This window comes from Molothrus ater, chromosome 12 (assembly GCF_012460135.2).
Source record: "Molothrus ater isolate BHLD 08-10-18 breed brown headed cowbird chromosome 12, BPBGC_Mater_1.1, whole genome shotgun sequence".
In the NCBI taxonomy this organism is placed as follows: Eukaryota; Metazoa; Chordata; class Aves; order Passeriformes; family Icteridae; genus Molothrus; species Molothrus ater.
Window position 1 is genome coordinate 18,332,843 of NC_050489.2, and position 24,255 is coordinate 18,357,097.

A 24,255-nucleotide genomic window follows, 5' to 3' on the forward strand; every position below is an offset into this window, starting at 1 on the left:
GTTTTTCTAAATGGAATAATTAGTCTTAAGCTTGCCTATCACCAAGTCCTAATTATTTTTTGATGTTAATTCAATTGATTGTCCATAGGTGAGTCAGAGTCCGAAGGCAATGAAGGAATTTAATTGGAATGATTTTTCAGTTTTTTGGGTCTATTTACAGACTGTGGTATGTCCATTTGATCAAGTGCCAGAATGTGAAACTGAAACACCAGTGTTTTCTTCTTGCTATAATTGGAATCTTTTAAGATTCCAGTGTTTGAAGGTGTTCACTGCAAGGTTTTCGTTCTTTCCCATCAAGATTTCAATGCTAATACAGAAAATATGAAACCCAACGTTGGCTGCCTTCCTCTTCCATTGAACTCAACGAGGATTTAGTTTTTTTTATTTCAATCAGGACAATGTTTAGCACTTCTGGCTGCCAAAAGACACCATGGTCCAGCCACCTGCTCTGGATCTGCAGGCTGAGCTCCACAGGTGTTACCAACGCTTCCCAAGCCATCACTGCTCTGGAAACAGGAATTTCTCTCTTTTTCTGAGCAAATTATAGTGACCTGAAACACGACTGATGCTTGGGGCTTCTTGGGAGCAGCCCTGTCAGGGAGGGAGCTGAAGGATGTTAATTTTTGGGATGATAACAACATCTTTTAATGAACGGGAAGGTTTGGCCTCCAAGGGCTTTGCCTTGGGGAGAGGGTGTGAAGGGGAGCAGCCCCTGAGCCCTGGGTTTGCCATGCTGGCTGGAGGGCGTGAGAAGAATGGGGTTTGTACCTCTGCCAAGCCCTTCCCTGCTGCTCTTGGAGGAACCAAGCTGCAAAAAGCTCTTGCCTGCAGAGTGTCGCAAGGACTGTCTTGAATTTGGCTTCAGGAAACGGTTCAATTCTTTTATTTTTTTGACTTTTTTTTTTTTTTTAATCTAGCTTGCTCCACATTATTAAAAAATAAAGATATGATTTATATGGATCTGTTGCATGGGGCAGGAGATCTATGTCACCTACAGGGATGGTGATGGGGTGGCAATTTCTCTGTCTTGGAGCAACCAGACAGCCTCAGTTCAAATCCTTTCCTTCATCCAGTGCAACAATAATATCTTTTGGACAAGGGATTTTGGAAAAGTTGACATGTTTGCTTTACAAAACAGACATAAAATTTCTCCTTCAAGGTGCTAAATTTGTGCTGAGCTGGTCCAAAACACGACTGCATCTGGCTGTGTCTTGTGTCTGCCACTAAAAAAATGTCCTAAATTCCAGACAACCTCTGGGGCTTTGAAATAAAACTCATTAATCCTACATTTGAATTTAATATTTGAAATTTTATCCTAATCTTTTTTTTCTTCCACATGAATTAACTTTAGAATACTTGGAAAGGAACACAAGGGTGGGTTTTTTTCTTCTTCTTTTTTTTTTTTTTGAGAGAGAGAGAGAGAGAGAGAGAACATTCTTAACAAAGGGTATAAAATTAAACTAAATTTGACCTCTGCCTTTAGCAGATTTTCCACCTGGTCTGTGCAGGAAATCAACTTCTATATAGCAGCTCTTTCATAAGGAATAACATACATGAGTCTGTAAGTGACAGTTTTTCTTGGGTGGACAACAATGTTAGTTACTTTTTATGATTAATTGATAAATGTTTTGATATGGTGCCTGGGCTCAGAGTCAAAAATCACTCCAGTTAGATGATCCAACACTTGGGAAGCTGAGCCAATTACAGCTCAGGCACAGTGAAAACAATTCTAAAATATTTGAGCCTAAAAATGTGCATAGTTGTTAAGGAATCTTACATGTGGGTGTATGGTGGTATCCTGAATTACAGCGACTTGGTGGGCCAATTTCTTCAGGAATGCAGGGAAGCGCGGGGATCCGAGACTCTAGCATCTATATTTCAAAAGACTTGGGAAAACAGAAGAACCACATGGGCTCTTGTGGCTGGGCACGTGCTGAGGAAAACCAGAGCATGGGCCAAAATGTACTTTTAGTCCCTTGGGTTGCACAAATCCCTCTGCTTTTCTGGGGTAGGTTTTATGTTTCGAGTCTCCTTCCCTTGACTCTTAGCCTCCTCTGAGCTTGCTCTTTTCTTTCTTTAGGCTCCAGAATTTACTTTCTACACCAGTCTTCCGACTTTCATCCTCAGATTTGCACCCTGATGGATTTTTAAATGGTCCACAAGGAGCAGGATTTCATGTCTGTGATCAGGTTGCCCCTACCAGCAGGGTGGGCTGGACTCAGAGGTTTTAGGTACAGCCCAGCACCAAAAAAACTACATTAGACACAGCTTTTGGCGGTCCTTCAAAAGAATAAACTCGTTTGCAATCAGAGTTTATTTTCTCAGATTATTGGGAGAAGGAAAAAACACTCTATATTTTTCTTTCTACAAGTAAGTGAGTACAGAGGAGTGTTTTCAGTAGGATTTTGGGGTCATCAACCCCAAAATTTGATTACTCAAAGACCATTTGGAAAACTCCCTGTTGCAGATTGCCGATGGCTTTGTGTGTGACAGAGCTATTCCCAACAAAGTCAGTGGAAATGGAATATCTGTTTTCTTTTCTGGTTCCACGGCCTTCAGTTCCTAAAATGTTACATGGAAATTTTGAGGGATGCATGCCTGGAATTCTGTGCCACCATAGATCTGGAAACTGGAGGGCAAATCCTGAACTTCAGAAATCTCAAGGGTTTTTGGCTGTTCAGCATTTTCCATGCAAGGATCTAATCCTAGTCCCAAGCATTTCATTGTCTTCAGTGGATTTTTATTCCAAGGCCAAGCTTCACTTTAGAAAAATTAATGAGGAGAAACAGGATCTGCTGGAGGCTGTTTGACATCACTAAGGCCATCAGCTTCTGAAAGGCTTGAAGATACTTGAATAGAGTTAGATCTAGGTAGTACTCCACCTTTTTAGAGCCCTTTACTCTTGATATATTGTGAAGGAAGTGAGGAGAGCTGAATAACATATTTTCAAATGGAAGAGCATCTTTCCTATCCTTGTTTTCCAGTGAAGATCCACTCTGCTATGTGGTTAAAAATGCAATTTCCCCAGAAAATGTCTCATTTCAATTATGATTTGAATGGCATGACACCCCCTTCCCAACCCTCTTTCCGTCCCTGACACCCTGTTTTGATCCTGGATCTAAACACATTCCTGCTTTCACTTTATTTAACCCTGGAGGATTTCACCACTGTTGATCCAAAAGGAAAATTTCTACCAGCACACTGTAAGCTTTACTGCTCGTGACTTCTTAATCATGCAGATTTTATTTCATGTTAAGCTAGCAACTGAACTCTTCTAATAAACAGAGTAAAATCTAATTAGGCTACTGGAGGGGAATAGAAGAATTTATACTCCTCCAGACACACAGACATTAGGAATTCTGCCTCAAACATACAGCCAGGCTTCCTGGCAGCCATCCCCCTCAAAGAGTGGCTAATGATCCTGCTAATTTGCACTTAGCTGATACTGCGAGGAGTTCCTCACAGATGGAAAATATACTTCTTCCATGAGATCATCCAGGGCAGCAGGGCCTCGTGGATTGTGCACAGAGAGAAAGAAATCCCAGCTCCTAATCCCATGGCTCCCACTCCTCTCTGTGTGGTCTCTCTCATTTTCTCCATGCACAATCTCGCTGTTCATTCATGGGCTCGTGGTGATTACTCACTCACTCCTTTCTCTGTGTTCCCAAAGCAGAAGGCACAATTAAAGCACTGAAATGCTGTGGTTAGAGACTCCACACTACCTCCAGAGCATCTGTAGAGGAGATTGACAGCACAGATGAATTTGGCTGATTTTTGGGCTGGTAATTATTTCAAGTGTTGCTGGGGAGAGGGAGAGCAGAAACCGCCTGGCCTTGGGGAAGCTGACCCCCGTGGAAAAGGACAAATCTCCCCACAAGAGGCCACACAGCCAGTCTGCACCCAACCCCTCGGGGACATCTCCATGCACACAATCATCCCTGCACACCCATGGTCCCTCCCAAGGGGTGATGCTCCACAGAGAAGTAGTGGAGTCACCACCCCTGGATGCATTCAAAGAACATGACACTTTGGGACCTGGTGCAGTGGGCATGGTGGTGATAGGCCAAAAGTTGGACTGGATGGTTTGGGAGGTCTTTCCCAACCTTGATTAGCCTGTGATTCTATGATACCACCTCAAGATTTTACCCTTTACAACCGAAAGCAGCTCAAAAAGGCAGTGGGGTCAAGCTTGGCCTCTCTGCTGCTTTGGGCTGGGGTTGATGTATCGTGCAAGGGGCAGGGAGTCCCCCAGCACATTTCCTCACCGCTCCCTGCAAAGGACACCCCAGATATCCCCCAGCAGACCCAGCTGTCCACTGGCATTGGGAACCATGGGATATATGGCCAGAACTGACTGGGAAAGTGTGAATACCATGGAAGCAAAGGGTACAACCAAGGCATTCAACCCTCCCCAGGAATTGGTGCTCAAGGCTCTTCCCCAGGCCTGTGTGTTTTCCAGCAGTCCTTTTTTCAGACTGAGAGCTGTCATGTCCTTTCCCAAGACAGTTTAGCTCTTCCATTTTCTTGTCAGAATTGCTCCTATAAAACCATCAGCTATTCCTTTGGCTTGAATGAAGGGCAGGGAGAGAATATAGGAGTAAATGTTAATATAAAACCAGAAAAAAAAACCTGGGGGTTTTTCATAAGCAAATGGAATAATAAAATTATAGGATCACAGAATGGTTAGAGTTGGAAGGGACTTTAAAGCTCATCTTGTTCCAACCCCCTGCCATGGGCAGGGACACCTTCCACTATCCCAGGTTGCTCCAAGCCCCATCACACCTGGCCTTGGACACTGCCAGGGCTGGAGCAGCCACAGCTGCTCTGGATAATAAAGCAGGACATGACCCAGCCCCTGGTAATCTCAGGAGACAACTTTCCCTTGATGACATTAGGGCAGAGTGCCAACAGCTCTGGCCCCTGGAGATGTAAATGCTCCAGGAAGGATTCAGGTCCTGCTGAGACCAGGTTTGTTCAGGGAAGGGTGTAGCCCCAGGAGTGGGAGGAGAAGACCTTCCTCCTCATATTTCAGATTTTTCAAAGTCAAAACACAAAAAGTTCCAGAAAAAAAAACAACCCTGCAGTGGGCTGAAGCTGATGTATCTTTTTCTAACACATGGAGCTTTTGTAAAATGAAATCCCTGGCCTGAAACCTGGAGGCATGGCTTACTTTTAACTTTTACTTTATCCAGGCAAACCTCCAGCTGATGTGAGAGAGCACTGGGTCACATTAGGATTTGGCCCACAAGGGCAGAGCAGAGCCAAGCTCCCAATGTCACATAAACATTTTAACTGGAGACTGGGATTTCTGCAGGATCCCAGGGACAGAACAGGGCTGGGATCTGGTCCTCTGTGAGACATACAACGAGGTTAAACTGCCTAGAGCATGAGGAGAACAGGATCCAAAAATCTGCACAACCATCTGTATCATCTCTTCCTCTTCCCAGAGATGTCTGGAATATTGTCTGTTTTGCGTGATGGGTAGAAACGAGCTCAAAACTGCTTAACCTGTTCTGTGTGGGTGAAAAAAATTCAGAAATCAACCCCTGGGTTGTTCATGCTGAGGTGGGAAGTGTGTTCTCACTGCTGCTGAGGTATGAAGAGGGCATATTGTTCATTTAAACCACACTCTATAGTTTTTGCAGCAGTAAAGTATTTTTGAAAGTTTACAGCTGTAGGAGAAATTCCCTGGAGCTTATCCATCAGTTTTCTGCCAATCAGAGAGATGAAGGCACTCCGGTTTGGGCTCCAAAAGTGACATTTTAGTGTTACACGTCTGAAACGTGGAGCAGTTTTGAGAGAGCATCCTGACAGGTTTGGAACTCCAAAGAAATGATTTTCTGGTGCCAAGCTACACAGTCTGGGAAACGCCGCACGCCACGCTCGCTCCTGTCCCTCTGCCAGAACCCAAAACATGGAATCAAAAGAGAACAAGAAGTATGGCTCAGGACTCTGCTTTGTGCATGCATTTCAAGCAGGAGCTCTCTCTAATATTTAATGCATGAGCTGCTCTCTCAGCCATAAGAATTCCATACGGGAGGAGGTCCATGTTCGAGTAGATCACGTAGCAATGCCGTGGAGAAAGGGACAGACTCTGCAGGAAAGAAAACGTCCCAGGCTGAACAAAACAACATCTCCAATGTGGAGGAAATGGTAAAACTTGGGCCAATCCACTGCAAGGCCGTTAATTTATAATTTTAAAAGTTGTTTCAGAGTGGTTTCTGAAAGGGAAAGCACGGGCATCTGAGAAGGTGTGGATGCTAAAGCATTGATGTGGGAGCCATCCTGCAGGGAACAAGAGTGCCAGGCCATGCCTGTCTCCACAGAATGGTCAGAAAGAGGAGACTGAAAGACCTCTAGAGTTATTGCTTCAAAATAAACCCAAAAGAATGGTTATGAGATGGAAAAAAAAATACATTTGTTTTCTCAGTATTATTTTATTTAAGTAGAGCAGAGAAGAGCTGGGAGAGGCACAGGCCACATTTTTGCTCTTAATGAATGGTTTTAAAATGTTCTTTAATGGGGTGATAAGAACAGAGCATCTTTTAATTAAGGCCTGGAATGAATCAATTTGCAATAACTTATTTTAGCTGGGTAGGGAAGGAGCTGCACTGCCATAGGCAGGTTCATCCACAGGAATATCCTGGAATGTGATTGCTGCAACCCCAGTTAGGGTTGGAAACAGCTCCTTGAAGGGGAACAGCTCAGATGTGGTTCTCATATCTCTCCTGAAGAGCCCTGCCAGGACACCAGGGGAGAGGATCTCTGAGCTCAGCCCCTTCTGATGTCCTTGAACATGGGAAGTTTAATATTTTCGAACGCTCTGTCACGGATTCGATGACTTTGGCCCAGCACCTTCTGTTTATTGTTAATGAAAGGCAATAGAAGTGTGGAAAAGTACAAAATGTCAACCTATGACCTCGTGAAATCCATGGCAGGAGACAGCAAAGAAAGAAAACCAGCCTTTGGTACACGCTTGGTCCCTCCTGCCGTGTTGGGATCCAGAAGTAAAAGGGGTTTTTTTTTTCAGGACTGGGGTTTACTAAGTCAGGAATTTTGTCTCTCCTTGTTTTCCTTGCAGTTAGTTAAATCCTTAGGCTCCTGTTAACACTGAGCTCCAAGTTGATTTTTGTGTTAAAATGCTGAAACCTAATTTTCGTTTAACAATTTTCTCGTGGAGGCCAACATGAAATTAGTGTGTTTTCCACTGGCAGCCCCTGGTAATTTGGTAGGCAGGAGGCTCACACATACTTAAGTTATTCAATACATTTTGTTATACTCTGTACAAGAAACCCAGTCAGAAAAGGCTGATTTATGATATTCCTCAGGTTTCCTGTTACTTTAAACCACCAGCATCCCATGGCCAAGCCCTTCAGAGGCAGCCAGCACATCTGGCCCAGAGTGCTCCTGTCACCTATGGCCAAAATGCCATATTTATAATCAAGTCATCATAGAAAAGAAAGAATTGATTATGATGAAAAGGAAAAAAAAAAAAGAAAAAAGAAATCTGAAAAGCAAATTCATTAGTGGACATTTGTAAATATGTTCTGGTGGGCTTTTTTCCCAAACATCCATCCCAGACAAAGAGGAGCCCAAAGCACAGTGAGCAGGTTTATTAGATGTGTGCAATCACCTCTTTTAGCCTAATTATAAATTACTGAATGCTTTGATTTTCCCATTTCACCCATTTTTAATGTCTATTTCATTTTCCATTTGTACAGACAACCCAGCCCTGGCTGAAGCCAAAGCCCCACAGTCCATGTGAAATCCCACCTGCACTTCTGCAACTGCCTGTGAAGAAGTGAGCCTGCTCCTCACAAAATGTATTTTAGCTGCCCTCCTTGGGGATTTCAGGCTTATGCAGTCCCTGTGTCTGGGTTGTATCTGTGTATCCATCTGTCAAATGGGATCAATGAGCCAAACTCTCCCTAAATATTAACTTCCTACATGTTTCATAAAATAGTCAGAGGCAGAAATTTGGCTTAACGTCCTCCTTAAAGGGAAAGCTGGATTGCCTGTGTGTGCTGTAAAAATTATACACAAATCCACAGGGCATCAAATGAGGCTCACAGCACAAATCCTTAATTTTTCTCATAAAACTATGGGTTTCAAATATGCTGTAAAATAAAGGGAGTGGAACACCTGCAATGTTCAGGCTGGTCCAGGCTGTGGGATCGGGCAGTTTTTTGGGGTTGCAGGACATATGAACTGGCATGAGCAGGGATTTGTGTGTGCACCCCAAAAGGGCACAGGCAAAGCTGCATTTTCTTCTCTGGAAGATGCATTTACAGAGATTCATTTTTAATAAGAGACTCACAAAAGAAACCTATAGATGATAACAAACAGAGGCTCAGCCGTGTCACACCCTGGAATGGAAATGGGAAGAGCTGCAAAGGTTCAACATCTCTGAAAATCTGACCACTGAGTATTTCTAGTCAGCTTCCCCTGCCAAAGGAAAATGAAATTTTCCAAATCTGTGCCAAACTCTGACGTTCATGAGCAGCTCCTCAAGTAGGTTTGGATGATGTAACCAATAATCATGAATCCCTCCTTCACTTTCTAAATTATAACTGGCTGGGATGAATTTTTATGGGGATAACACAACCAAAATCTGAATGGCTCTGTGCTAAACCTCATTATGCAGTTGTGTTGTGACACAAAATTCAGGAAAAAAGGGAATTCTGCCTCATGAAGGTGGTGAGGCCCTGGCACAGAGCAGCTGTGGCTGCCCCTGGATCCCTGGAATGTCCAAGGCCAGGTTGGACAGGGCTTGGAGCACCCTGGGACACTGGAAGGTCCCTGCCCATGGATGGGGTGGCACTGGTTGTGTGACCCCATAAATAGCTGGAGCAATAAATAAAAAGAAAAATCCTCAAATTAATTGTTGTAATCTCAGGTACCTTTTGCCCTGGAGCCCAAACACACATTTCTATCTAGGAATTTCTAGGTGAGAATAAAATTAAATCTAAATAATGATGCCATTCATGGAGGAAGGAGGATTTGTACTCTCTGTATGGCCCAGCCAGCACTTACAGATCGTGGGTAAATACAGAATGAGCATTTAAATACAAATATGGAGCTTGCACACTCATATTTAAAACTCAGATTGTTTTTTGCTGATAGAAGATTCACTTTTAATGGAGAAGAATCCAGACAATGAGGCCACATTGTCCTGGCTCCAGAACTAAAGGGAAAACTGGGAGAGAAACTCAAATCTCCAGCCAGGCATGGAAAACAGGAACATGTCAGTGACCACTTGGAGATATCAGGGTGAGAGGAACTCCGGGGTCTAAAGAGCCTCTTATCACCCAGGAGGGACTGATAGAGGAGGGTTAATGGTGCTCAAATACTTCCTGGCAATGACCTTCCTGCAGGCGTTTCTTCTCCTTCACAAGGGCTTTCTTTGCCCAGCAATAGCAGGGATTATAATTTATTTTGTTGTGATTTTACTTCTTCCCTTTTTTCACAGGGTTTGAAGAAAATCAGAGTTGGTGGCAGTTCTCGGATTGGCCATAAAAATGGCACAAAAAGGCAAAAAAAAATTCTGTGAGATTTCTGCAATTGAATCTGATTTTTATGGCATTGATTTCCTGCCACTACAGCAAAAAAATCTGCCCCTTTTTTATGAACCTTATTTTATAACTCTGACCCTTTGTGTTCATGAAATACTTTCAGAAGTCAAGACTGGACACTGATGTTAATTAGAATATTAATTTTCTTTATTTAGAGGATTCTCTTGCTTTGCCACAAGTCTATGTGAAAGTGCAAGGAAGAAATTTCATAAAATTTCTCAATTCACTCAGATATTTGGATCTAAATAGTTGTAGAGTTTTTTTCTTAATTAAAAAAAAAAATTAAAAAGAGGGAGTAAAAAAGGGAGAAAAATTCTGCATAGAGTAGAGGTTTCTGACTGAAATCTGTTTCATCCAGGGCCATCAAGTGTCAGCATCAGCTTTGTCATTAAAGAAGGTTGGGCTGAGGTGGAATTTGGTTTCTTCTTCCAAGTAACCAAAGTGGAAACAGCCTCAGGTTGTGCCAGGGGAGGTTTAGGTTGGATGTTAAGGAAAATTTCTTGACTGAAAGGTTTGTTAAGCACTGGGAAAGGCTGCCCAGGGCAGTGGGTGAGTCACCATTCCTGCAGGGATTTATGACATGTGGATGTGTCACCTGGGGACATGGGTTAGTGCTGGGACAAGGGATGGACTCAGTGATCTCAGAGGTCTTTCCCAAGCTAAATGATTCCATGATTCAAAATTCTCAATTTTTTCCCTGCTTTCCTGACTTTTCTATAGGTTTTTTTTTTTTGTTTGTTTTTCTTTTTTTTTTCAGGTATGATTATATTCCTTTCATTTTTTACTTTCAACAATCTCAATGGGGAAAAAAAAAAAAGAAAGAAAAAGTCTTCTTTGGAAATATTTGAAATATTCTCCACTGGAAAAAGAATATCTTTTAATAGATGGATAGTCATGCAAACACAACAAAACCAGCCTGGATCCATGGGAATGACTTCACATGGCATGGTGGGGAGGCAGCAGGAATTTTGCAAGGAATTAATACACCAGGTTTGAACCTCTGGGGATGAGGGCTCCAGTTTGGGCTCTGGTTGGGAAGGAAAATAATAAATCAGGGAAAATCAGTGTGGTGGTCTCATTAGCACTCGTTACAGAAATCAGCCACACGATTTGGGGCCGTTGGCAGCTTTTTGCTGGGTAAATCCAGGGCTGGAATAACAACTTTTACTGCAGGTTAGGTTTGAGGAGCGCTGGAAGGGGGAGAAGTTTGCACAAAGCCTGGCTGTACCCAGGCCAGTGTTAACATTCCCTTTACTTCCATTTGCTCTGAACTCACTCAGATATTTGGATCAAAATCGTTTTAGGGTTTTTTTCTTAATAAAAAAATAAAATAAAAAAGAGGGAGTAAAAAGACAGACAGGTTTTGAATTGTAAAACATGTAACAGAGCCCATTCTCAATAAGTTTTATTGCTGTTCAAGGAAATCCCTGAGGTCTATCTTTGAATTAGCTGAATTAGGAAAGATGTAAAACTAATCAGAGTGTTGCCATCCTAATACTCCTTTGTCTGAAACACAGGAGTTTTATCTTCTGGTCAAATCATTATAAACGACTTTTTCTAAAGGACTAATAAATCAAGCAGTTTGCATTTCTTGAAGGAATATTTTTGTCCTCAATTAAACAACCCCAGCAAATGGCATTTATAAAAACTGCCCTGGGTCTCCCAAGCATTTTGCAAAGCAGTTTGCTGCACACCACATCTGAGCAGAGCAGGGGGGGTGGATGTGTGGAGGTATCCCCCCTCTCCATCCCAGGGGAGTCTCAAATGAGCCAAATATTCAGCTGATGTAAATCAGTGTTGTTCCAGATCCTTTTGGACATGATATTGTGCATTAAATCAACAGCCAGCCCTGCAGAGCCCACCCCATCCCTGGGCCTGGAATTAAGGCCTGGGCTGCTCAGGAGTTCGTACCCAGCAGCCTCCAAGGATTAATTAGGGCTGATATTTATTTCTTTTGATAGGAAACCCAGATGTGTGCAGCTAAGCCAAAAAGCAGAGGGAGAGCCATCCTGCTTTTTCTTCCAGCAGACAGAGGAAAAGCAGCGCTGCCCACCCAGAGTCAAAGAACAGGAGCAAATAATTATCAGCACAGAACAATTTGGGGTTTCATCATCTGCTAAACCACTTTACCTGGCTGATTATGAACTCATTCAGATAACCTCCACTTTTTTTTTCTTTTTTTTTTTTTTTTTTGTTATCAAATATTGTAAATATGAGTGTTGATTTATTTGTCTGAAAGCTGGGAAGAAAAATATGGAGGGAATAGTCTTGCATTCCACAGTCACAGAAATAAATCAGCTTGGATTTCACTCTAAGTACATGTTCTTGAGTAAGTTATTAGAGCACCTGTCCATTCATTAAGGAGTTTTCCTTCAAATTAATTATTAAGAAAATAGACACTTTAAATCACGAGCAAGCACCACCCTTGGTTCCCACAATGGGAAGGGCATTTCCATCAGGAAATTGCAACTCAGCTTTAGAAAGAGGTTACACTCAGAGCATTTTTATTTCGAGAGCCATGGGCACGGCTTTGGCAATATTATTTCACTCAGAATATTCCCAAAACTGAACTGATTGCACATGAACCACGGAGCACTTTCATCTTTGTGCAGAATTTCTTTGTCAGCCTTTTGTTCCAGTGGGAAAAATGATCCGGTCCCATAGATAGCATTTTGATTTCTTCATTATAGAAAGAAAAGAAGCAAAAAGGAGTGTTCCCAGCCTTTAAACAAAACCTAATTTTGGTGTATTTCAATAATTCATTCCCAGCAGTAATTCTCCAAGGAGCAGGGATCACCCAAAAAAGATATTATTGAAAAGAAACATGGAAAAGTCGGAATTTTAAATAATTTCTTCCTTTATTCCACTGGAAAGAAAACTCTGAACACTTTCAAAATAACAATTCAATACTTTTGCTAACAATTTCTATTTGTTTGGGTTTTTTTCTGTGTACCTGACAATTGATTCCCAGTAATGAGACTCCCACTGAGTTTTGGATTAAATTCCTGGGCAAGATTTGAGCCACTGATGTAATGATACAAAACTGGAGAGCCCATTCCTTTTCCCTGATGCAGCCAGCACATTACACTGGAGAAATGCAACATTTTTCCCATCTCAATAATTCCTATAGAATTTCAAAGAGCCCAATTTTTCTCTCTTTGTCACAGATGCCATCAGTCTGTTTTACAGTATCTTCAAAAATTCAGTCTGCAGGGAAAAAAATGGGTAGGACAACAGCAGACTCACTTTTTTCCTCATTTAAAAAAAAATGTTTTGGATGTTCCTGATATTTGTTTTGGGGGGCCATGTTGAAATCGGGATTTTGGAGCATTTCTCTGCTTCTTTGCAGTTCGTTAAACTCCGGTTTTTATTTTGCCTGGGGGCATCTCCACACCTCAAAATCATCTAAAAAAACAAGGACACTCCTTTTAGCTCCCCCAGCTGGTGCAAGACACATCGGGATTGAGGGAAAAAGGGGCGAAAAAAGGCAAAACCCGCTGTTTTTGGAGTTGGAAACTGCTACTGGAGGTGCCCTGCTCCCGTTGGATGTTCTGGAGAACATCAGCCAGGCTGAGCTGGGCCCTGGGCTCCAATCTCTCTCTGCTCCCCCCAGGTCTCTGCTCCGCTTAATCCTGTCAGAAAAGTCTCCAGCAAACATTTGTAATTGCAGGCAGAAAGAACACTGCTGTCTTTCTTTTTTTTTTTTTTTTTTTTTCCCCTGACTTGACATCTATCAAATTTAGTTTAAGTGTTCCCCTGGGTCAGGCGAGTTGCTGAGCTATAAACTAAAAATAATTAAAATAAAATATTAAAAAAAAACCCCTCAAGCCTGCTTGCCAGGAGGGTATCGTTGGGAGTTAGCAGCTCTCAGTCATGGATTTCAGAGGGCTGGAGCAGCTGAAATAAGGCAGGTAGGCTTCATGCAGCAAAAAAATCTGAAATTCTTTGATATTTTGATGCTACAGGCTTGATCTTTGCACTTCAGGACAAGTTTCTGTAATAGACATTCAGAATTAAAATTATTTTTTTATTCAATACTGCAGTTAATGTAAATTTCACAGCCAAAAGGAAAGGCAGAGAAAGGTGGAAGGAATTGTCCTGCTTAACATCCCAGATAATTAAAACCTCACCCTGACAATCCCTCCAGGTCCCCTTCTCATGCTATAAAAGATGACTCTGCCAATTTATTGACCCCAGCTGATGGATCAGCCATCCCCAAAATTGGAAATTCTGGTCACAATGACTTCAAGTTTGGCTGCAACCCGTCCAGACAGACAGCATGTTCCCAGACTGGTCACATTCATAAATGTCATAAAAAACATACTTGTTCTCTGACATGCACAAAATAAAATCCTCCAGCAAGACATCTCTAACCAGAAAGGCATGAAGGAAAAATCTGTGAGCACGTGACAGGGAGTGAAGGCTGCTCCGAGTGGTATTTTTGACATTGGTGGAAGTAAAACCGAAATAAAACTTCTGCCGGCATAACTGGAATATTGGCTTTATTATTTCTGTTGTCCTTATAGCTCTGAGAAACCACGGTGGGGAAGAGTGAAAAGGAAGAAAAATTCAGAAAAACACGGTTCAAAATTTTTGTGTGAGTTGCTGCAGTGTAGGTTGAAAGAGAAAGAAAAAAATGAAGTCAAGGATCACGTTTGGGGGATCTGAGGAGAATCAATCACTGAGGTGCATAATGAAGAACAAATCTTTACATGTCAGCAAAGAATTAACCTGGGTTGTCTAAACAAGTCCATTTGCATCTCATTATGCATCTTCTGCACTTTCTAGAGTTATTTTTACCACTAGTGAAAAAAAAAAAAAGAGTTCATGCCATCTTTTTCATGCCATCTTTTTCATGTTATCACTGCTGGACACTCCTGAAAAACTAATTTTTTTTTTTTCAAAAAGGTGGAATTATCAATGCTTTTATATTTCTTTCAAAACTTGCTAAGTTCTTGTTTCTGTGAACACTTGAATAAAAGGGGATTCTCTATTTGCTGATGAAAAAGCCAAAAAATGAGAGAATTGCCCACACTTAACCTTCTGAAAGAGAAAATTGATCATTTCAAGCCTTAAAAAAGAGGAATATTTTTTTTGTTTTTTTGAAGTGTGGCACTGCAACTCGCTCTAAATCAAAACCAGACACAGCATCATTATTCTGTTCTTGTCAGAAATGCTGAATAACACCCTCCCCAGCCTTACACCGAGGCTGTCACCTCCACAAGGATTGCAACTCCTTGGCCACAAATTCCTTCCCTGCTCCGTGGGGCCACCTCCCTGGCAGAGGGGATGCCCTGGAGTGGGGGGAGCAACACCCATGGATGGTTTGGTCCATGGTTAGCCCAGGATTTGGGAATGAAATGTGCTCCAGAGCACGGGCTGGAGGTGGTTGGGAATTTTCCAAGGCGCTTTTTTGGCGGGGTGTCACAGAATGGCAATTTGTTGAAACCGAAACCATTCACAAGGGAAGGTCTGTCTGAACAAAGCTCCCAGCTCAGGAGGAAAAAGCAAAAGCAGAAAAGTGAGTAAGAACACAAAAAAATAATTTTAAAAGGGGAACAAAGAGTGGTTAGAGAAACTGCCCCTTCCCAGTAATCCTGGGGGAAAAGTTCAGGCTGGGTGTGAATCTTGCTTTCCTCACTGCAAATGGCAATTTCTGCAGAAGGTTTTTAGAATGAAATTACAAAGTCCAAGTGGAATAGAACAACAGAAAGGACACTTGCTCAGTCTGATCTCCAGAAATTAACCATTCCTGGGCTCTTTTAAATGATGATTTTTGACCATTTCTGAAGCCACGTTTAGTTCCTATTGCCAAGAAGTGCTAAAACACAACTTAAAACTGGATTGATTGAAAATACCTGATCCAGCCACGAGGACATGATCAAACAACCAGTACCTGCAGGAAATTTTCTGTCAGACCCATTCCTCACTGGAAAATCGCTCCTTTTCTAAGCCTCTTTTTCATAAAATTTACCTGATTTTTGGGCTCACTTCTCAAAAACCCAAACATGACAAACCCAGATTATTTCATGGCTTTTAGGGTTTGAGAATAAAGAAATAATTCTTTACCAGAACTTACCAGAGCTGCCTCAAGGGTGGATTTCCTGAATGAGTTACCTTACAATAAGGTAAAATGACTTTAAAATAGTGCTGGAGAGGGTTTTCGGTGAGCAGATGCTGCTGTTTCATCTTTTTTATGTGCATAACAGAAAGTTTATGGCTCAGTCACGCCACGCTCACTCTGAGGCCAGGAATTATGACCTGGCTGTCCTTTGCCACTCATTTCAGTGAGATGTTTTCTGTCCTCTGGGGCTCTGCCTTCCTGTCCTGGGAGAGAAGGAAAATAAAAGCAGGCTGAAGTGAACATGCACATGGTAAAATCAGATTTGATGCGAGTGCAGCTCTCCTGATAGCCAGGATAATTCTTCTTTCTGGTTTTGGTCCAGTGTTGGTTGAACTTTGGTCCTGATATAAGTCAGGCAGGGAAGACGCAGGAGTTAAAATGTTGGGAGGATGGAGATCTTGGGTGGACATGCAGAAGTGGGGTTGCACAGACCATGAAAGCTGCTGGGCACCCAGAAAAAAAAAAATATAATAACCTGACAACTTCGAATTTTGACTTGTTAACAAGCTGTAAATAGCCACAGGCAAGTCTGGGATGAGTTTAACCTCTGGATCAGTCAAATGGGCTTGAAGCAGGTTTTGGGTCCATAGGGAGCACCCTTGGTTGAAGCTGTCACCAAGGTGGTGTTTGAGCACCTGAATGTTGTCACCCACACTGTGGCTTTCTCCCTCTTTGTGTCTCACGTCCAGAGGAAGGAAAACCAGGAATTGCTATCCCTCTGCAGCCACGTGCAGAAAGAGAGGCAGATTTTAGGGTATCCTTCCTGAAGAAACTCTATTTCCTTTCCCCCCAATATTCCTTTTCTCCCTGTTCTTCCCTTACCCTTAACCAGGAGAAGGAGAAAACAGACAGAAAGAAAAGAAAAGAGAGAAATTTGCTGCCTGGATTGGAAAAGTCATCTTTTCCCAGGAGCAGTGTAATAACATTAATGGAAGGGAGAACGGGAAAGAGGAAATGTTTCGCTAACGTGGAGAATTTCTGGCCTGGGTTCTTTCTGAGGCCTGTTTGTCAGGGGGAAAAGGAAATTGGTGGCTGGATGAAATATGAGCTGATGCAGCTGCAATGCCTTTAAATACAAGCTTTTTTAGGCACACTGGTGCTTCAGTTTGGGGATATAAGCAGATGCTGAATGCCTTTCCCTACTTCACATGGGGCCTTTGCGTGCTGTGGTTTTAAGGCCAGTGTTCAGGTGATAAAAAAAAAAAAAAAATGGAGGGGGAATGAAATGTCATTTTTGGAGAGGCAAAAAATACTTCAGGCTCTTTGGCGTAAGTCATAAAGAGCTTTTTGTGCACAGGCAGTCAGTGCAGTGTCAAGAGAAATCACTTGCACAAGGTGGAGTAACACTATCTGAAATTAAATTCTGGCCTCCATTTACAAGTAACACGTTAAGGTTAATAAAAAAAAAGTAAAAAAAAAAAAAAAAAAGCTTTTTCTTCTCAAGAAGTTGAGGAGAACTAAGGGATGCCCCCTCCTCTGCTCCAAAAACATTCCCCTGGTGTTCTTGCCATCCATAACATGGCAGCCCCACGCATGGGGTAATTAGCAGAGCTCGTCAGCCAGCCCTAACGAGAACACTTTGTCCAGTGGGGTGAAACCTGGCTGGAGGCTCAGGGCTGCTCTGCTCTGAAAGTTGGAATTGAAAAGGTTTGAACTCTCGTGCTCCGGCTCTCCAGGCTCTTTGAGCCTCACTCCTATTTACACTGAGTTTCCTCAGCATAAAGGGGCCTTCAAGTGGGCATGCAGTGAAGGAATATTTCAAGGCAAGGAGCATGCAGAGCGGGCTCTGGCTCCCCTCCTTGCACCTTCCTTGGAACAAGCCCCTCACTGTTTTCCTGCGAGGGGGAAATGCCAGATGTAGCTCCAGTCCGAGGTGGAGGAGAAAGGCTCCGGCTCTCAGCCCTATTGGAGCTCCTTTGCAGTGCACTGCCACAGCTCCAGGACCTAAATAATTACTTAGGAGGGTTTGGTTGGTTTTTTTCTTTTATTATTATTTTTTTTTAATTTTTGTTTGTTTTTTTTCTGAATTTTCTTTTTATTCCTGCTCCTGAAGGCCCCATTTCTTACTCTTTCTCCCTTCAAAAGTAATCTCGAATTTGGTCGTCTAAAGTGGAAGCTGTGCTGAAATGCTCTGGAGATGTCATTGAAATATAAATAGCAAATAAATGATTAAAAATAGTTTGTCCACTTGAATGGTTGCTTTAGAATTTAAGGATTATTTCTGACTTGGGAGACCTCCTTGGCTCAGTCCTGGTGGGACATTTAATTTATTTTTAAATGCCAGTCCATGTTCCTCACTCCTAAGGAAATTAAGGCACACTAAAAACACTGCAAAATCTGGCTTTTTGTCCAGAGACAACCACAGGGTTTTCTGTGACAATATTTATGAGCTAAGACTCTTGTCCAGTCCCCCAAAGTCCCCAAAGAAAATGTCTCTTGCTATTTATACCTGCTCCTTTGCCAAGCAAAGATCTTTCAGACTATAGAATAATCTCCTAAAAGATGGATTGGAAACCTGGTTTGGCCAGTTCATTGTAGCTTAACTGATTAATTTTAGGTGGCTGTCATTTTTAGAACTAGTTATTTTTAACAGAAAAGGTCGTCTTTAACCCCCCAAAGCTTTCAATGCTTTCTTTCCAGATTTTCATAATTTCTATTGAAGGGTTTTGCTATAACTCGCCTACTAAAAATATCCCAATATTTCATTTTAATCCAATAACCATTTCAGAACGAATCTGTTTCTAAGCATTATGAATTTGAAAAGGATCTATTTTGACCTCAGAATATTGAAACTCCGAGTAATTGCAAACACAGGTTTTCAACAATCAAGTTTATTTTCTCTGCAGCAAACCCCACCCATGTGCCTGCAGGGAATAGCTGCATTTGCCAAATCCAACTTTTGGTGCACAGAAGAAGTGGGGTATATAAATAGAAAGTGTAAGCTTTTGGATATACAACGTGGGGTTGTAATTTAAGGCCTCCCAGCCAGTGGCAACAATTGTCCATGTCTTGTGCGGTGTCAATTTTCCCTCTTCTCTCTATTTGGCTCAGCAAGTTGCCTTCTGCAATCCCAGTCGAAAGTTTTGGCTTGTGCCTCCTCCAGCTCCCAGCTCACGTGGAGCCGCGGTCGTGGCGGGAAGCTGCAGGATGCTCTCCGCTAATCCCGTGCTGCAGCCTCCAGGCCTGTGGTTGGGTATGAAACAACAACGAAAAAAACCTTAAAAAAATTAAAAAAAAAAAAAATTAAAATAAGGAATTTTTTTTTAAAAAAAAAGCTTTCCTGAACGATATCCCCAATTGCACATTATCCCACTCGACAAACAAAAACCCTTTTGTGGTGGGCAGGACGCATCGCGCACGTCGTCATTTTGACAGCGAGTTCTGAGGCCGAGCTGGCTCTTGAAACAATTTCCCTGTGTATGCAGAGCTGTTCCAGTTCAGAGCAAGCATATGGCAAACACAGAAACTGCACTGCCTGATGCCAGGGCATGACCAAAATCTGTAATAATGTTGTTTACTTTCACCAGCTCTGCGAGGAAGAATGTAGCCTCATGCACTGAAACGACCTCAGAGCAGTAGCACTTTTGCTTTGTCAATAATTTACCCCAAAACCACTCATTTCCCTTTTGAAACATAAGGATTTGCAGCAACAGGGACAAACTCTTCTATAGGGAGTCTCCTGGAGAAATCCTAAGGAAAATCTCTCTCTGATGTTGGTGAAAATGAAAGGAGGCAGCAGACAAGCAAAACTTTTGGAGCACCCTTGGCTTGCTCTCATTTTGTTGTCATTTCTGATCAAAATCAGACTATTCTGAAGCCTTTACAGACAGAGCTTCTCCCACAAAATTGGCTCTTCCTGAGCAGTGCCAGGATGGAACAAATTTCAGCATCTCAGCGCTCATGGTCTGGCGCTGGGAGGCCGAGGGGGTTGGCCACTCCTCTGCAGGAGGCTGCAACACCCCGTGCTCAGGAGGGTTTTCCTCCACACTTCTGTCAGACTCCAAAGCTGCCCGAAAGCCGAGGAGCCACGGGACAGGGCAGGCTTTGAAATGCTGGGGAAATAAACAAACTCAAGCGGCCGCCCTCGGAAACTCCGGGGCTCGCAGGAAAAACATCCCTCTGCCCAGCCCAAATCAGAGTGCCAGCCAGGAGGAGAGTCCTCCTGGCTCCAGCTGGGTTTGGAGCATCAGGGAGGAAGAGGGACAGCCTGGAGGGATGGGATCTCCTAAATAAACCTCTGTGCTGGGAACAGAAGTCAAGGAATTTGAGTGAATTTCGGCGATTTATTGAATAGCTCAGATAAACTTGCAGGTAAGATTTCAAAAACTGATGCCACAAAAGTTCGGGAGATTCCATGGAAATGACAATGCATAAAGTAGTTTACCTGTTGCCTAAAAAGCACCTGGACATGCATCCCAAGCATCAAAGAGCCTGTGAGGGTCTCAGCTGAGCTAAGTCCCACTCCAGGCACTGAGGAACAGGACTCTGAGAGCACACTGCTTAAAATCAACATTACCTCTGCTGCAGATAGTGTTTGCACAGGGCTGAAGCAGGAGAACCCATTGGTGGAGTCATAAATATTTATTTATGGAGAGAACATTGCTAATTTACTTTTCCTCCCTTTTACAGTTCCAATTCACGGTGTCCTCTCCCATTTCTGAGTCAGCAGAGCCACCAAAAAAAAAAAAAACCAAAACCCAAAAACCTGATAAAAATTTGAGAGACCAATAAACACGGTACCCAAATAGAAATGAGATATTTTTCCAGCAGTTAAAACTCAATTACAGTCCAGTCACATGTTCACCCCACTCAATAGCTCATAAAATGGGCAATGAACTCACCAGGTGCTCAAGCATTGGATGGATGGGAGAAGGTACCAGGGGATGGAATCCTCCAGGGGCTGAAACCTTTGGGATTTACTGCCTGAGGTTCAGCCTGGGCCTTGAGTGTCGCTGGGAAGAGGCAAAGCGGTTTTGGTCTTAAAAACCCAGGTGGGGTCTGTCTAGAAAACAGGGCATCCACAAATGTTAGGAGCTAATTTTGACTGAGGAAAAGGTAGATGTCACATGGAAAGAGCATGGAAACATCTCAGGGAAATCCAAGTGTTTAGCCTCCAGCAGTTCCACACATTAAAAAAAAACAAAACAAAAAACCGAAAACAAAACAAAAAAAAACCCACAAAAAAACCCCAACCCAAAACACACAAAAAAACCCCCAAAACACACAACCCCCCTAACAAACTAAGAAACAAAAAACCAAACAAATAACAACGAAAAAAAATAAAAACCAACCAAAAAAATGTCCAAAAACCAATTGAAAATAGACATTTTCCAATTTGCCTGAAGCAGAATTTATAAATCTTTGCAGCCATTGCACTGCTGATGACTCCTTGCAGGAATGTGGGGATGTGTCCATGTTTATGGGCAGAGATATTCACAAGAGCAAAATCCCCAAACTAAGGAAGACACTGAAAGCTGCTCATTTCAGAGGCCTTTGGGCTGCATTGACAGGTACCATAAGCAAAATCCCAGCGAGCAGGTTTTGCTGGAGGCCCTGGAGCATGGGAGGATCCCCATCCCAGCATCCTGCTCCTCTTGGAGGAAACCCAAACGTGGAGATTTCCACCCCCAGCCCCCCAAAGGATTGCTCAATGTTTAGTTTTGATTTCTGCATGTGATTCATGCCTGGCTGGGACGGGGCCACTACTAATAACAGAAATGCAGGCATCAGCATGGATCGTGGCCCTTCTTTTCCTTTGGGTTTTTTCTTCCTACTTTTCCTTTTTTTTTTCTTCCTACTTTTCCTTTTTTTTTTTTTTTTTTCTTTTTCTGAATGCACAGTATTTAAAACTTTTTTTCTTTTGGAGTTGCACACTTTTACTGACACCAGGTTCTTACTTTTTTAGCTCAGACCTCTGCAATAGTGTGTTTCCATTAGTCAAGTCCTGCACTGCTTTTATTTTTCTTTTGGAAGATAGAGGGTTTGCAGCAAAGGGATGTTTCCATCAATTCTAAGAGTTCACGTTTGAAAGCTAAACCACACTTTGCTCACTTGGACTTAAAATTGGTTCCTCTGAGTTGATTATTTACTCTTTCGACTTGTAACCCAAGATCCTTCTATCACCTCTCTGGGTGAGTCCAAGAGGATTTAAGCCTTCTCCTCAGCTAAGAAAGCTCCAGTTTTACCAGCAAAAAATATTCTAAAGGGCAGGGGGTAAAGGTGGATCTGATCCATTGCCTAACAAAATACATGAAGTGAATAAATCACACCCATGAAATTAATAGACTTAAAAGAAAAATGCATCAAAGAAATGCTGTTTCTCTATCGCTTTGTGGTGATACAGACAAACCTAGGGTCACATTTAATCTTTCCAGGAAGGTCAGTGAAATGATTCCCAGTCTCTACTTTCACATGACTTTGCAGCTTTTAGTCCAGCTCTGAGGAGAAGCAGAGGTGCTGAAATACAGAAAGATAGGATATCCTCTGTGTGTCATTTTTCCTACTGGAAAGAGGAAATAAAGGAAATCTTGCAAGAAGTCCCATTCTCATGAGTCTTTCAGCTTCTTTATTCACACCAAATGATCCTGGCTTGTTCAGATAAGGTTACTTTGGCTATTTACCCATTGTGAAGTAAATTATCAAAACTCTTCAGGCTTGTCCATCATTAACAAAGGTTGGAAAATCCACTCTTTCCCATGCCAGGGTTAAGAAAACAATGTTAAAATCTATTTCAGGATCTAAGAGATGCACGATTCAGCACCACAAGCTTTCTTGTAAAAAGATAATGAAGTTTCTCTGCAGCCTTTCTACTTATCCATATTTTTGGAGTGGAAGTTGTAGAAGTTACAAGGAAAATTCTTTCACTCAGATATTCTGAAACCTTTAACAATTGAGCATCTTTTTCAGGGGTGATTTTTCTCCTTGTTCTGTTTAAGCTGGACCTGGTGCACAGGATGCACAGGTTGTGCTCTTCCTCACGTAGCCATGAATTCCCAGCCTTGCTGGTGAGAAATCCCAATTCTAGAGGAGGGAATCACTGCTTGAGGGAAGATAATTCCTCTCATATCCTCCCAGGCAGCCTGACCTGTCCCTTCAGCTCCACAAAACACCAGGCTGAGCCCCTCCACCAACCCTCTTCCCATGCCTTGTCCTAAGGTGTGTCCAAAGAGGGATCACAGGAGGGAACTGAGCTCCCCCAGAGGCCCATGGAAATACCAGCACAAGATTTGTAGCATCACCTGGTGATTTTTCACTGCTCAACTGTACCTCTGCACTCAGGCTCTCTTTGTTTATTGTGTGCCCTTCTAATCCTGGCACTGTCAAAGCCCTCCCCATTAACTCTGCGTTATTGGGATTTATGAGCTGTGCATGGCTAACACACTGTTATGACAGTTGGGATGAGATTAGGTTGCAGGTCAACCTGCTCCACAGCCTGGAACGTTTTCAGGTCTCTTTGGAGCTAAGCATGAGGTTCAGACAGAGGAAATCCCAGAGGAGAAGGAAGGGGAGGAATGTGGTGCTTCTCCATCCTACACTCATGACACCCCTGATAAATGGCAGCAGAAACCTCCTTCTTAGAACGCTGAGGTGGAAAAATAAAAGGTATTTGATGAAGGTGGAGGCACAGGGCTCCCTCTCTCCGAACAAGAAGCTCCCAGACCAAGGGAAAACACACTCACACTTTCCAGTTCACGCCTAATTTCAGACATAATTTATGAGATCAAAACACCTTGGTGATCAAAAGTGGGCACTTCTCGCGTGTTTCTCATTTTTTCCCACTTGACTGAAAACAGTTGGGGAGACGTTCAGTCAGACTCTTTTCACACGCCAGAAATCCCAGCTACACGCAGCAGAAATTTCTCTGAATTAGCGCAAAAACCTGCTCTGGTTTGCCAACTCCTGAGCAAATTCTTTTATTTTGCCGAGCAATTATGTCTTTGTTTGTCCAGGGGAATATCTCATAACTCCCTGCTCATGGAAAGGAACTGACCTCTGAACGAACCAAAAATAGCCCAGCAATAATTCCAACAAGCTGCTCAATATCTGCTTTGAGGACCCTTCTGGATCCAAGGCATTACAACCCATCCCACCGTGACCAAGAGGAGCAGGACAAGGTGTGGAGCATTTCCCAGCAGGAAAATCAAGTTTTAGGAAGGAGGGCTGGGGGTGCTCCACCATCAGCCATCCAGATCTGCTGTCATTCAGTGCTCACATCCAGTAAATTGTTCCAATCCAGTTGTGGTTGGGAGAAACATGCTCTGGATAATTCACTGCAGCCTCCTGCCTGTGGACTCTGCTGAGTGGAGCAGGGCCTTAATTGCTTTTTTTTTTTCCTCGTTCTCTTCTTGCTCAAGCGAATTGATTTAGAAACACGATATAAGTTAATGATAAAATCCTTCACCAAACCACTGATGGCTACGTGCTGCCTGGCTGGGATAGACAAATGGCCTATTTAGCCTGGAATTATGCTTCTGCAAGGTCTCAAATGTGTTTAAATTGTGCAATAATAGAGCACAGAGATAAGTGATTCCATGGCAAAAGCCTATGTATTAAACTCTT

At 42.7% G+C, this 24,255-nt stretch overlaps 1 long non-coding RNA gene across 1 annotated transcript; it reads left to right on the forward strand.

Annotated features, from left to right (window-relative positions):
- The first annotated feature begins 200 nt into the window (after positions 1-200).
- LOC118691420 (uncharacterized) lies at positions 201-2,103 on the forward strand. The gene is made up of 3 exons (XR_004981000.1): positions 201-474; positions 1,487-1,561; positions 2,081-2,103. It is a non-coding gene; the product is annotated as an uncharacterized LOC118691420 (long non-coding RNA).
- The last annotated feature ends 22,152 nt before the right edge of the window (positions 2,104-24,255 follow it).